The following is a 12,110-nucleotide window of genomic DNA, read 5'->3' on the forward strand; positions in this document are numbered from 1 at the left end:
ATGCAGAGCAGGGGCAGCCCCACAGGCTGAGCAGATGCTGCCTGGCAGTCCTGGTGCCCTGTCCTCCCCTCATCCCTGGTGCTCTGTCATCCCTTCCTCCCTCTCCCCTGTACTTGCTCTGGTAGCCTCCACTCCTCTCCTACTCCTCTGTCCCTTCCCTTCTTCCTTCCTGCTGTCCCTGCTCTGTCTTTCCTGCTCCCCGACCCTTCTCTTCTCCCCACTTATTCCCAGCCCCCCACCCCTTCCTTCAGCTGCCACATTCTGAATGCAGGACCTTACCTCCTCTGAGCTCAGGGACCCAAGCTCAGCACCTTCTAGGGCATTCAGATGCTGAGACAAGGAGGTGACTGCCCATGGGGGCCAGGCAGGGGGTGCTGAGGCTGCCTAGGCTCAGAGCACCCTGGAGATGGAGGCTGAGGGGCTACGATGTTTCCCTGAAGCTCACAGCCAGTGAAGGGGATCCTGTAATGGGGAGTGTGGTGTACCCTGCCTGAGCCTGAAGCTATGTGACCTCATTTGGTGGCCTCCCACAGCCTAGTAAAGAAGGATGGATGGACAGACAGATGGCAGAGAAAGCCACAGAGAGCAGAGATGAAAGGTCATGCAGATCAAAGGCAGGATCTGGTTTGGTCTCTGAGGACCCTGATGGGCAGACACCCCCACACCTCCCTAGCCCCTGTAGGGCCACAGGGCCAGCCCAAGGCAGATCGAAAAGGGAAGAGTGCCCCCTGTCCCCAGGCCTTTCTCCTGCCCTGGCTCTGGCTGGAACCTATAGAAGGAGACCCCAGATCTCCCTCTGACCTCCACTGCCTTCCCTGGGATCAGGGGTGGGGGGCACACCTCGTGTTTGAAAAAGTTTCGAAAAAAAAAAAAAAAGAAAGAAAGAAAAGAAAAAGTTTCGAAACTTTAAGGGAACTTGGATATTTATAATGTTGATCCACCCCCCACCCCCCACCCCCAGCTGAAACATCAAGTTCTTTGCTTACAAAGAAAAACATTTTCTCAAGTGTTTTGCTCTTGGTCTCACATGGTGGCCTGGCTCTTAGGAAGTGCTCCGCGGTAGAGGGTTTTGGTGTGGGAGAGAAAGTAACAGTACTAGAATTGCTTAGTGACCACAACCGGCCCACAAGGGCAGGGGGGGCCGGCTGTTTTGCTCCCTGCTATCTCCCTTGTGCCCCCCAACAATGCCCGACACTTGGTGGGAACCCCTAGATATGCAGCCCAGAGCAGAGATTTGTAGAGTGGGTTCACTCAGGCAGTTGGGGAGTACAGCAGCCACGAGGGAGGGAAGGCAAATACGGCCCTCAGCTGCTGCCCTGGGCCGACATGCTCGTTAAAAGGGGAAACTGAGGCTTGGTGTGGGGAACTAACTTGGCAGGGCACTGCTTCTGGTACACCCGATAAAATGGGGCTTCTTCAGCAGCTGTCTAAGCTAACGTATTGGTATGATATTTGTTAACCCATCAGATGGGACAGGTTTGTCCCTTCCTAAGGGCTTGCCTCCCCCTCATCCTGGGGAACCTGCCCCAGACCATTCACTTAGCGAGACTGGCTGCTCCATCCTTCTGGTTGGCCGGGCCAAATGCGCCAGCTGGTCCTGTCAGCCCTGTCTCGAAATAAAATACGGAATCCTGCACCTCCTCGGCTCTTCACACCCCCCACCCGGGCCAGGCCCTCTCCTCTTCCACCTGGACCAGTGCAGGGGCCGCCTCACTGGCCTCCCTGCTCCTGCCCTAGCCCCATGACCATGCTCTTCAACAGCAGCTGGAGATATTGTGAGGACCACAGGGAGATCATGTCCCTCTTCTGTTCAGAACACTGCAGAGATACCTCATCCTACTCCCGGATAAAAGCCAAAGTTCTTTCTAAGGTGTACAGGGTCCTATGGTGTAGTTCCAGGCACCTCTCTGTCTCCATCTCTTCCCACTTGCTCTCTTGCTTACTCTGCTCCAGCCACAGGAGCCTCTGCTATTCCATGAAAACTCACCCTGCTTCTGTCACAGGACCTTTGTACCTGTTGTTCCGTCTGCCTGCAGTGTTCCCCCCACACAGCTGCATACCCTACCACCTTAGCCTTTCAAGTGTGTTCTCAAATGTTTTCAAGTGCAAGTTCTCTGACCACCCAATGTGAAAACCCAGCCCTTCCCCAGATGCTCCCAGTCCCCTTCCCTGGCTTTATTTATTTTTTCACCTAAATGTAACATTACTATATAATTTGCCCATTCATTCTGTTTCTTGTCTGACTCATGACCACAAAGAACAGAGGCTTTGTCTTGCTCATTGCTCTGAATACTTAACACACAGAACAGTGCCTAGAATATAGTAGGTGCTCAATAAATATTCGCCAGGCAAATACTTCTGTTACACACAAGTTCTGTGATCTTAGGCAAGTCAATTGGTTGGATCTCAGTGACCCAGTCTTTGAAATGGGGGTAGTGTGTGACTGATGTGAGGGAAAGAGAAGAGTTTTGAAATCGCTGGCTGACTACTCTGTAAATATGTGTAAAATAGATGTTGAAAACTGCCTGGACCACCTCTGACCTGTGGCTTGCAGACTTGCAGGTCAAGTGCCAGGTGGTCTGTCCTCTCCTTGGAGAGCCATGACATCTCAAAGCCAGGAGGGTCTGGGGGTTCCCAGACCAGGGCTGAGCTTGAATGTGACTTTGTCTTAATGGCACCTGCCTTGCTGGTAGGTGAAGTCCAGACCCCTCTTTTCTGCCTCTTGTGTCTACCTGGGTGGCCCCTGACTAAGCCCTGTCCTTGGTGGTCTGTCAGGGAGCCTAATGTCTAGCAGCTCCACTGACCCCCATTGCCTGCACTCCCCAGGCCCCTGCCTAGAGTCTCCTCACTGGCCCCTGTTTATTATTCAACACTAGAATGGTATTTGGACACACACTTTGCAGGAAAGCAGCTATTCAGATTGTGCTAGGTGAACAACCGGGTGACCTGTCCAGGCCAGGCTCTCCTGAACACAGCCGCACCTCCCCAGGAAGCATCTGGCCCTTTGAAACCTATGAGTACCATGCTGGCCCATAAAACTCTCCCGCCAGCCAAGCCTTGGGGGATCCCCTCTTGACACTGAGCCTGGGGCAGGACTCACGTGGTGAGCAGTGGAGTCAAACCCCTGGCAGGAGCAGGGAGCCTGCCAAACAGGCAGCCTCGCCTGCCAGTCATTCCTTCAGCATCTATGGAGTACCTGCCTGGTGCTGGGTGCTGCCACCATGATCCCTGGAATCCTGCCAGGAGGGTCTAATGGAACAAGCAAGGGGTTCAGAGGCCATATAGACCTAAGTTTGAATTTTGACACTGTGTCTTCTTTTTTTTTTTTTTAATTTTATTTATTTATGATAGTCACACACACAGAGAGAGAGAGAGAGAGAGAGAGAGGCAGAGACACAGGCAGAGGGAGAAGCAGGCTCCATGCACCGGGAGCCCGACGTGGGATTCAATCCCGGATCTCCAGGATCACGCCCTGGGCCAAAGGCAGGCGCCAAACCGCTGCGCCACCCAGGGATCCCGACACTGTGTCTTCTTTATTCATTCATTTTCTAAATGCATCTTGAGCACCTGCTCTGTGCCAGGCAGAGGTGAGCGAGACTGCTCTAGAAACTTAGGTGGGGATCAGATTGTCTGCCTGTGTACTCTTGCTGAGTCCTTTGTGTTTTCTCAGCCTGGAGAGAGATGAGCAGATTCCCCCTGGGCAGGGGTATCTTGATGACCATCCACGATAACACTTGTGGATAGGCCCTGGCTAGGTAGGGGTTTCTATCCCCCTTTGGCAGGTGTGAATCTGGACCCCTCTGCCACATTGCCCCCAGAATGACAGAGAGGTCCCTGGAACAGATGAAGGGCTCGGCTCTCCTTTGGGACAAGCCATCCCACCACCGAGTCATTCCTCCAAACCCCTAGGACATGTGCCCAGAATCCAGAATCCATGAAGGGTGCTCCCAGAGTGACCACAGATGAGTCAGCCACATGGCCTGTCCTTGCCCAGATGCTCTCTATCCCCTCCCCCCATTCCTCTCCAAAGGGCTAGTGGTTCAAAGAGGAGAAAGCCCTGGGCTGGGTCAGCTTCATTCATTCATTTACTCATTTATTCATTCAACAAGCACTTACTGAACGTGTGTTAGGCACAATCCAGGTAGACAGGTGCACCATTGAGCACACAGACAAAACTAAGCACAAAATACCTAAATAAATACATTATATGATACGTTAGAAGGTGGGGGTGAGCATTCCAGGCAGAGGGACATGCAAGGGCAAAAATCCTGTGTCTGGTGAATTCAAGGAACATCTAGAAGACCCAAGTGGTGAGTAAGGGAGGGGCCTGATTATGTGATCACTCTGAAACTGGGGAGGGGAGCCTGTCCCTGCCCCGCTGGTGAAGGGGGCACATGCTACCATCCTCATACCCCTACCTGCTGATCTTGACCTTGCAGCTGGCTGTGTGGAGGAGGCTGCTGAGTCAGGATGTGACAGGGACAATTTGAGGCTGAGGGTTTTCAGGCAGCACTATGATGGGGATTGCAGTCCAGTCTGTGACTGGGTTGGTGGTCCCCAGCAGGGATATGGGCTTTTTTTGTCTACTGGTGCACATGTTGGGCCTCTCCTCAGCCTCAGGACTGATTGACCCTGGTTCCTAGGCCAGATCATTGAAGACAGGCACCAAATAGCCTCCATTCTAAAGACGGGGAGACTAGAGCCCACAGAGGAGCTGGGCTGCCCAGGGCTGGCTGGCTGGGAGTAGGTGCCCACTGTTGCTTGTTTTTGCTGCATCCTTACCTGGTGAGCTAGCGGTCAGCCCAGAGGGCACATTAGGGTCCATTTCTGGAAGAGAGGCCTGCCCTGTGCCCCTGCACAGCCACACTCAGGAGTCTGGGTAGGCTGTAAGATGCTGCAGGCCAGTGATTGCCCAGCCTGGCTGTAAGCTGTTGATTCCTAGGCAGAGGGAACAGCATGTGCAAAGGTTCTGGGCACTTGAATTGGTTAGGTCTGTGCCAGAGCTCAGGAATCTGTGCTTTTTAGTTTCCCATCTGATACTACAAACGGTAGGTAGGATTGGGAGTGACTATTCAAGCCACTGGTGTTCCCCTGTGCCACCCTCCCCTGAGCCCTTAGCCAAGACCTTGAGGCACAGCAAACTATGAAACTCCTTCTACTTCTACTCCCCACTCCCCACTCCCCTCTTCCCGCACCCCAGCCTGGAGGAGGCAGTGAGGAGAGATGTGTTGCCTGCCACGGCTCTAAGGAACCACCAGGCCTCAGGAAGGGCCAGGCAGGGCGGGGAGAAGGCTCCCCACACCCAGTTGGCTCGTAATTGCTGCAGGAGTGGAGTGTGGGATGTATGGAGAGGTTAGCAGCGGCAGGGTGGGGGGTTAATAGAGGAAGTCCGGCAATCACTGAACAGCGAAACCTAAGTGTGATAGAGGTCGTGGGTGCGCTCCTCCCCTTGGCAGAGCGGAGAGGGGCCTGAGTGGGGAGCATGGGGGGGGGGGACAAGGAGAGTGAGACAAACAAGACTGGCAAGCAGGAGAAAGTGGAGGGAGCCAGGGCTGACACGTCTGTGTGATCCCTGGCGCGATAATTGGGTGAGCGGACGATAGGTCGGACACGTGTATGGATAGAAGGGTGGGTAGATGGAGAGACGCAGAGATGAATGAATGAATGGCTGCGTGGGCGGTGAGCCGCCTGGCGAGGGGCGGGCCAGTGGAGCGCTCAATCACAGCCCGGGGGCGCGGCGCCCGCCTGCTACGCTCTGAACACCTCCCACACCCCCCACCCTCCGCCGACCGCGGCCCCTCCCGGGGCGCGTAATTCCATGCCCCGGGGGCTCTGGAGCTGCTCCCTGTGGCGGCTCCCGGACTAGGGCGCAGAAGGGCTGTGCCACCAACGCGGGGCTCCGCGCCACGGCCGTTAGCGCTCAGGCTGGGCTGTCCCTCCGCCGCGGGGGGAGCCTGGAGGTGCGGTCCCGCCTCGAGGCCCCGGCCCCGCTCTTTGTCTTGGCCCAGTCCTCTGCTGTCTCCAGACCGCTCCCCGCCTCTTCAGGCGGCCCTCGCCGCGCACTTCTGGGCTGCTCCGGATCTCCGAGTCTCCGTTCCACTGCCCCCAGGCCCTAGGCGTCTCCCCCGCCCAGCAGGGTCCCCTAAACCCAGCGCCTCTAGGACCGCGAAGCCGGCAAGTACCAGGATCTCCAAGCTGCGTCTCCGGTGCGGGGCGGGGGCGGGGGCCGGGCGGGGGGGGGGCGCGGGATGAAGGCCCCCCGGTCTCCGCCTTCTCTCCCCGCCCCTCCTCCGCCACTACTCGTCGCGCTGCGCCCCGACCCCAGCGCAGCCCGTTCGCGCCTTAAGCGGCTCTTCTGCGGCGGTGCCATCCCCGACACCACGCGGAGCCCCTCTCCCGCCCCCCGCGCCCGCCAGGCCTCATACCGGCACGCAGAACACAGCCCTACGCAGCCACACACCAGACCGCCTGCAGACAGACACACACCACAGCCTCCCGGCGACCCACAGCCCTGCACAGGCGTACTGCCCCCTACACGCCAGCTCCACAACCCCAACAACCGCAATCCCACTCACAAACAAGCGCACACAGATCCACAATAGCCTCGAGACACAATCCTGTACACAGCACCTTACACAGGCACACAGCCCCTCGGACACACGCACCCCACATGGACGCAGTGCCACCCACGCAGTCACACAATCCCCCATAAAACGATCGCGCACAAACACAACTCCACGCAGGCACCGCATCACTCAGTTCCTCCGAGACCCAGCAACACACTCACAAGCTCGTAGCCAGGCCCCCAAACCCCATGACATTCACACGTAGGGCAGACTAGATATACACAGCCACACCGATGCACGCACGGACCTAATCGCGCAGCCAAGAGCTCACCCACGGGCTCGTAAGTCACTGGAAAAATATTAAAGCGTTTCCCTCCCTCTTCTTCTGTCTCTGACACGCGCACGCGCGCTCGCGTATACACAGACACACACACACGGGGACACTCACCCCCACCCCCAAAGCGCCTTGGAGCCTCCAAGCCGGTGACCCCGAGCCCCCGCGGTGAGAGCCGCGGGAGCGTCTCCCCGGCGCCCCCTCCTCCCGCTCCCTACCCGAGCTCACCACTCCTCCCCTCGCCTCCTCCCGCCCTGTCCCCTCCTCCTCCTCCCCTCCCCCGCGTCTGGGGCGCGGGCTGCGCGCAGCCAAGCCCCCTCGTCGCGCGCCCCTCCCCGCGCGCACCCCGCGCCCGCATCGCGCTTGCCGAGTGGATGCGGCCACGGGGCGGTCTCTAATTACCTCCTGTCCCCCGGTGGCCCGTGAATAATGGCTACTGAGGGCGCTCGCAGGGGCTGCTGAGAAGGAAACGCGGGGCGCGAGAGGCGCGGCGCGCGCGGGAGCGCGAGGGAGAAAGGAGCGAGCCCGGTGCCGCCGCGAGCGGCGGGCGGAGAGAAAGGAATCGTGCGAGCGCTCACATTTTTTTCTCCCAAGGATCTCATCTGGCCGCCGCGTTCTGGAAGAGGCGAGGGGGAGAGCGCGCGCGAGAGGAGGAGAGAGAGACGGCGCGGGGAAAGGGAGACGGCGAGACGCGCAGCGCCGGCGCCCGGGAGATCCAGGAGGAGCCCGCAGGTATTGTTGGCGGCAGAGCTTTGTGTCTTCTGGGGGCCGTGCCGGGGCGCGAGGGCTCCCGGAGCCCCCGGGCTGCCGCCGCGCTCGAACCTGCCCCGAACCCGGGGCCGCCCGCGGTGGTGGCCGCCGGCCGCGGGCACCCCTCCCGCCGCGCCGCGATCCTGGCTGGAGTTGCAGATTTGCCTATTTGGGGGTTTTCCACGCCAGTTGAAGGAATCGGTCTCGAGAGAAGGAATTTCTTTCTTCCCTTTTTTTTTTTTTTTTGTTTCTTTTCTCTTTTTTTCCCTCTCCCTCTCTCCCTCTTTTTTTTTTTTTTTTTTTTTGGTGGCCGCAGTTTGGTTGTGTTGGGGACTTCCCCCTCCCCTTGCCTCCACAATACACTGGTGAGAGGTGTCTTGGCGACTGTGGCATGGTGGAAGGCAGGAGGCTGAGATGGCGGGGCTGGTGGCCGCCGATGGGAAGGTGAGGGACGCCGGAGACGGAAGGAGTTTTGCTCAAGTTCGCAATCTGCGCGCTGGAGCCGGTCAGGCCGGGGAGGGCCGTCTGCGCACCCTGTCCTGCTCCAGGCAACCGGTGGGAAACTTCCCGCGAGCGCTGCCTCCCCGGGGACTTGGCGCCCCCGACGCCTCCCGGCGCTTCCTCCGGCCGCCGCGGCCCCTCCTTGCCGCCTGCGAGCGCTTAAGGTCGCGCTCTCCCCACCCCCGCCTTCCTCCCTCCCCCGGCGGCTTCCGGATCTGGACAGAACTGGAGGAGCAGCTTCAAACACTTCCCCTGGAGACCCCTCCCCACTCCCCGCGCCGTAGCCTGCCACACAGCCCCCCTGCCCTGCACCCCCGCCTCACGCGCGCCTGAGTGGCCAGGCTGACAATGAAATCTCGCGCCTTGCTGTCGGGGGTGGGGGTCGTAGCTGGGTCTCTCTGGGGGCTGCTGACCCAGGGCGGGGGGAGGGGAGGGGGAGGGAAGACTTCTTGGGGGAGGGGCTTGTTTGGGTTAGAGACGTTGACGTCGGATGGCGCTGTGCGGGGGAGGGGGCGGGGGCAAGGTGGGGTTCTGGGCCGGGGGTCGTGGATTCTAGCCCCTCTTGGGCTTGCTGATTGGCTGGTGACTTGAGGCACGTCGGAGGGCCCCCCCTAACCTCAGCCTCCTCCCCGCAACTCGGCCTCCTCCCCTTCTGTACAATGCGGGCTTCAGAGGTGATCCCGAGGGTGATGTGTGTGTGTGTGACGGAGTGTTTGTCTCCTGCGATCCACAGCAGACGCTGCTCCGGTGACCCGGAGATCCGGACGCCTCGCCCCCTCCCTCCGCGGTGGGGGCGGGGAGGGAAAGAAAGGGGGAGGGGAGTGGTGGGAACTTCTTTTCCCACTGGGGCCCTGGGAGGGGAATGCTAGCCCAGAGATTTTCTGGGGACCGCAGTCCTGGAGGGGGGGGCGCACAACGCAAAGTAGGGGTCGCCGGGTCAGAAGCTTCTCGGCACTCAAAGCGCCTAGATCCTTTTGCTCCTTTCGTGGGAGGGGGGGTTGTGGAGCGGGTGAAGGGGCTGGTTGGAACAGGAGTGGGGACCGAGAAGAGTCGATGGAAATCTGCCTTAATTGGATTCCCAGGCGAGCATCGGAGGGAGCCAAAGGGGGCTCCTCCTCTTTCTCTTCCAGGGACCCCAAGCTGGCAACCCAGGCAGGAGAAGGAAATCCTTCTCCCGACTTAAAAAGGGGATTCCTGGGGGAGAGGGGATGCACCTTGGGGAGGGGGGCGGTGGCGGGCTGCTTACAGGCTGTTCTGTGGCTCGGTCCAGGAATATAAAGAGTTAACCCTCCCCAGAAATCTGTCAGCCCCCACACAGCAGGGACACACTGTCGGACCCTTTGACGTGCTAACAGCGTGACACTGGCTGACAGGAGCTAGCAGATTCCATACTCTGTGCTTCCCTTCTCAGCAGCCGCAGGCAGCGGGACAGGACCTGGCTGGGTGGTGCCTCGGTCAGGGGCCTCGGGGGAAGGAGAAATCAGAGCCAGGGAGGGTACAACAGCCAGGTAGCCGCCCTGTGGCCCTGAGGGGAAAGGAGTTAGGGCCCAGGGTTAGGGAACTTGAAGTGGAATCACCCTGGGGTCTGGGGAGGGTGGTTCACACTTTGCCCGGCTCCCCACCTCAACTCTTCCCACCCACAGCTGGAGGGTCGGCGTTAAGGGTGCGTTTCTAACCCACAGCCTAGACTCTGAGACCCTAGCAGTTGAGGGCAGGTCTGACCGAGGCCAGGGAGGAGGCAGGGCTGAAACCGGCAGAATTGATTTGTGTCCCCTCAGAGGGCCCCATGACCGGACAAGTGCCTTGGTGTCTAGTTATTTGTGGGGCTGCCTCCCTCCCTCCAACCCCCACCACACACTCATTTGTTTCCTGCAGGTGAGAAGCGTTCCCTGCAGATCCGAGAGCTCTGGGGCCTGGCACATGCCCGGGCACTCAGCTTTGGCAGGACAAACGCAGGAGTGAATGAATCAGTGATGAATGAATGAATAAATGAATGAATGAAAAAAGGGGAAAGTTTCTCAATTGGAGGCATTTAGCCATTAAAAAAAAAAGAAAGAAACCTCTCCGACATACACATTTTAAAATGAGGTTCAGAGAAAATCTGAAACAGAGAGAAAGAGAAACAAGGTTACTTGACAGCAGGCTATGACAATGTTAATATTTTGATGTTGTTCACAGTCCCTGGTTGGTTTGTTTTTTAAAGACATTGTAGCCATTCTCTGTATTCAGATGTATATCCTGCTTTCTTCCTTGGCGCTAACAGGAGCCTTTTCCTGTTTTGTAACCAACTCTTCATAAACACTCTGGTTAATATCTTCAGGCTTTTCCAACTGGGGGGGATGTGCCATCATTTACTCAATATTCCCCTTTTGTTCAACATTCTGGATTCTCCTGATGAACGAGGTAGCGATTATATTTTGCACAGAGCACTTTTTTTTCTGATGTTTAAGATGATTTCCTCAAAATGACGTTGCTGATCCTGAAGACTCCGGCATGCCTGCAGTGGAAGAAATGGGCTTCTCATTTTTCCAGAAGTGGGAAACTATTCTCCTTCCTCCCTCCCAATCTAGAACCTTCTGTCAGAACTGAAAAAGAGCCTTGGCAATGAATCACCTGTGTGAGCCTCCTCCTTTGACAGAGGAGGAAACCAGGGCCCAGAGAGGGGAAGTGAGTCCCAAGGTCACACAGCAGTTGCTGGGCCTTGCAGCAGCCAAGAGCCAGCTACTAATCTGCCATTTTGATTTCTACTTGTGGGAAGAGCTCCTAGGGATCTTTTAGGCTGACCTGATCTATTACACAGATGAAAGGACCCCAAGAGAGGAGAAGCACCCAGCCTGCCCATGGCATCACCAAGTACAGCACCAGATAGGCTCCTAAGCCTGTCTCATACTTTGTGTCATGCACACTGGCCCTGTCCATGGATTCTGGGGCCACCAAAATCACTAGACTATGGTTGGCCAGCCATGGGCTTCCTGTTGTACCTCCTCAAAACAACTCCTTCCTCTTTGCCATCCCATTCTCCAGAAGGAGAATAGAGGATCCAAAGTAGGTGCAGTAAGAGGGATGGGACTGCAGATCCCAGTGGTTGTCCCCTTATGCCTGTGCCTCAGTTTACTTTTCCTAGTTCAGGGTCTGTTCAGGAGCGAGGAGCAGGTGTTGGCACAGATAGCTACCATGGAGGAGTGGGGAAGGACCTGTGTCTTCTTAAACTTTTTCTGATCTTAGATTGACCTCAGGAAGGCCCCTGGGGAGGAAGGGGAGACAGGGAAAGGGTAGAGAGAGAGGAACAGAAGGGGAGATGGGGGGGATTAGAAAAGTGGGAGGGGAGGTCAGAAGGGAAGAAAATGCAAAAATGAAGAAAGAAGAGAGCAAGTACCCTCCCCCCCCAGCCTCACTCAGTACCCAGAGGTGCCCCAGAGGGTGGGGGGACAGCCCTACCAGTGCACCTGTCAAGCTAGCCTGTGCTGGGTGGCCAGGAAAGGCTGGATGTCCTGGGTGAGCTCTGAGGGCTGAGTGAAGCAGCTGTTTGAGGGGCTCTGGGATCAGAAGGATCCAGACCAGGTGGGTGGCAGGGAGGTAAGACTTTCCATCCAAGGAGAGGGACCTCTTCCCCACTGCTGGCACACTGGCTGGCTGTCGTAGTTAAGCACAGACCTCCCATGAGCATGGGTTGTCCGGGCATTTCTGTGGTGTATGTCCGTGTGTGTCTGTGCTTGGATGCATCGCTGTGCATGTGTACACATCCATGTGTGCCTGTGTGTGCCTATGTCTGTGTGTCTGATCCTGTTTGTGTGGGGGTCAGTTTGCTGCCAGCCCGGGTGTGTGCGTGTGCCCATGTCTGTATGCCTTGGACCCTGTTTATATATTCCTTAAAGGGTCTGTGTGTCTTCCAGCCTGGGCACGTGTGCATGCATGCATGCATGCATGTGTTTGTGTGTGCACGCGTGAATCTGTGTGTA

At 57.5% G+C, this 12,110-nt stretch overlaps 1 protein-coding gene across 1 annotated transcript in view; it reads left to right on the forward strand.

Annotated features, from left to right (window-relative positions):
• The first annotated feature begins 7,494 nt into the window (after nucleotides 1-7,494).
• RAI1 (retinoic acid induced 1) overlaps nucleotides 7,495-12,110 on the forward strand; it is an 80,586-nt gene continuing 75,970 nt past the window's right edge. Inside the window, exon 1 of the mRNA XM_072820853.1 lies at nucleotides 7,495-7,632. The gene's annotated coding sequence lies outside the window, so the exon portion shown is untranslated. The remainder of the gene's footprint in view (nucleotides 7,633-12,110) is intronic.

Source organism: Canis lupus, chromosome 3 (assembly GCF_048164855.1).
Source record: "Canis lupus baileyi chromosome 3, mCanLup2.hap1, whole genome shotgun sequence".
Lineage (NCBI taxonomy): Eukaryota > Metazoa > Chordata > Mammalia > Carnivora > Canidae > Canis > Canis lupus.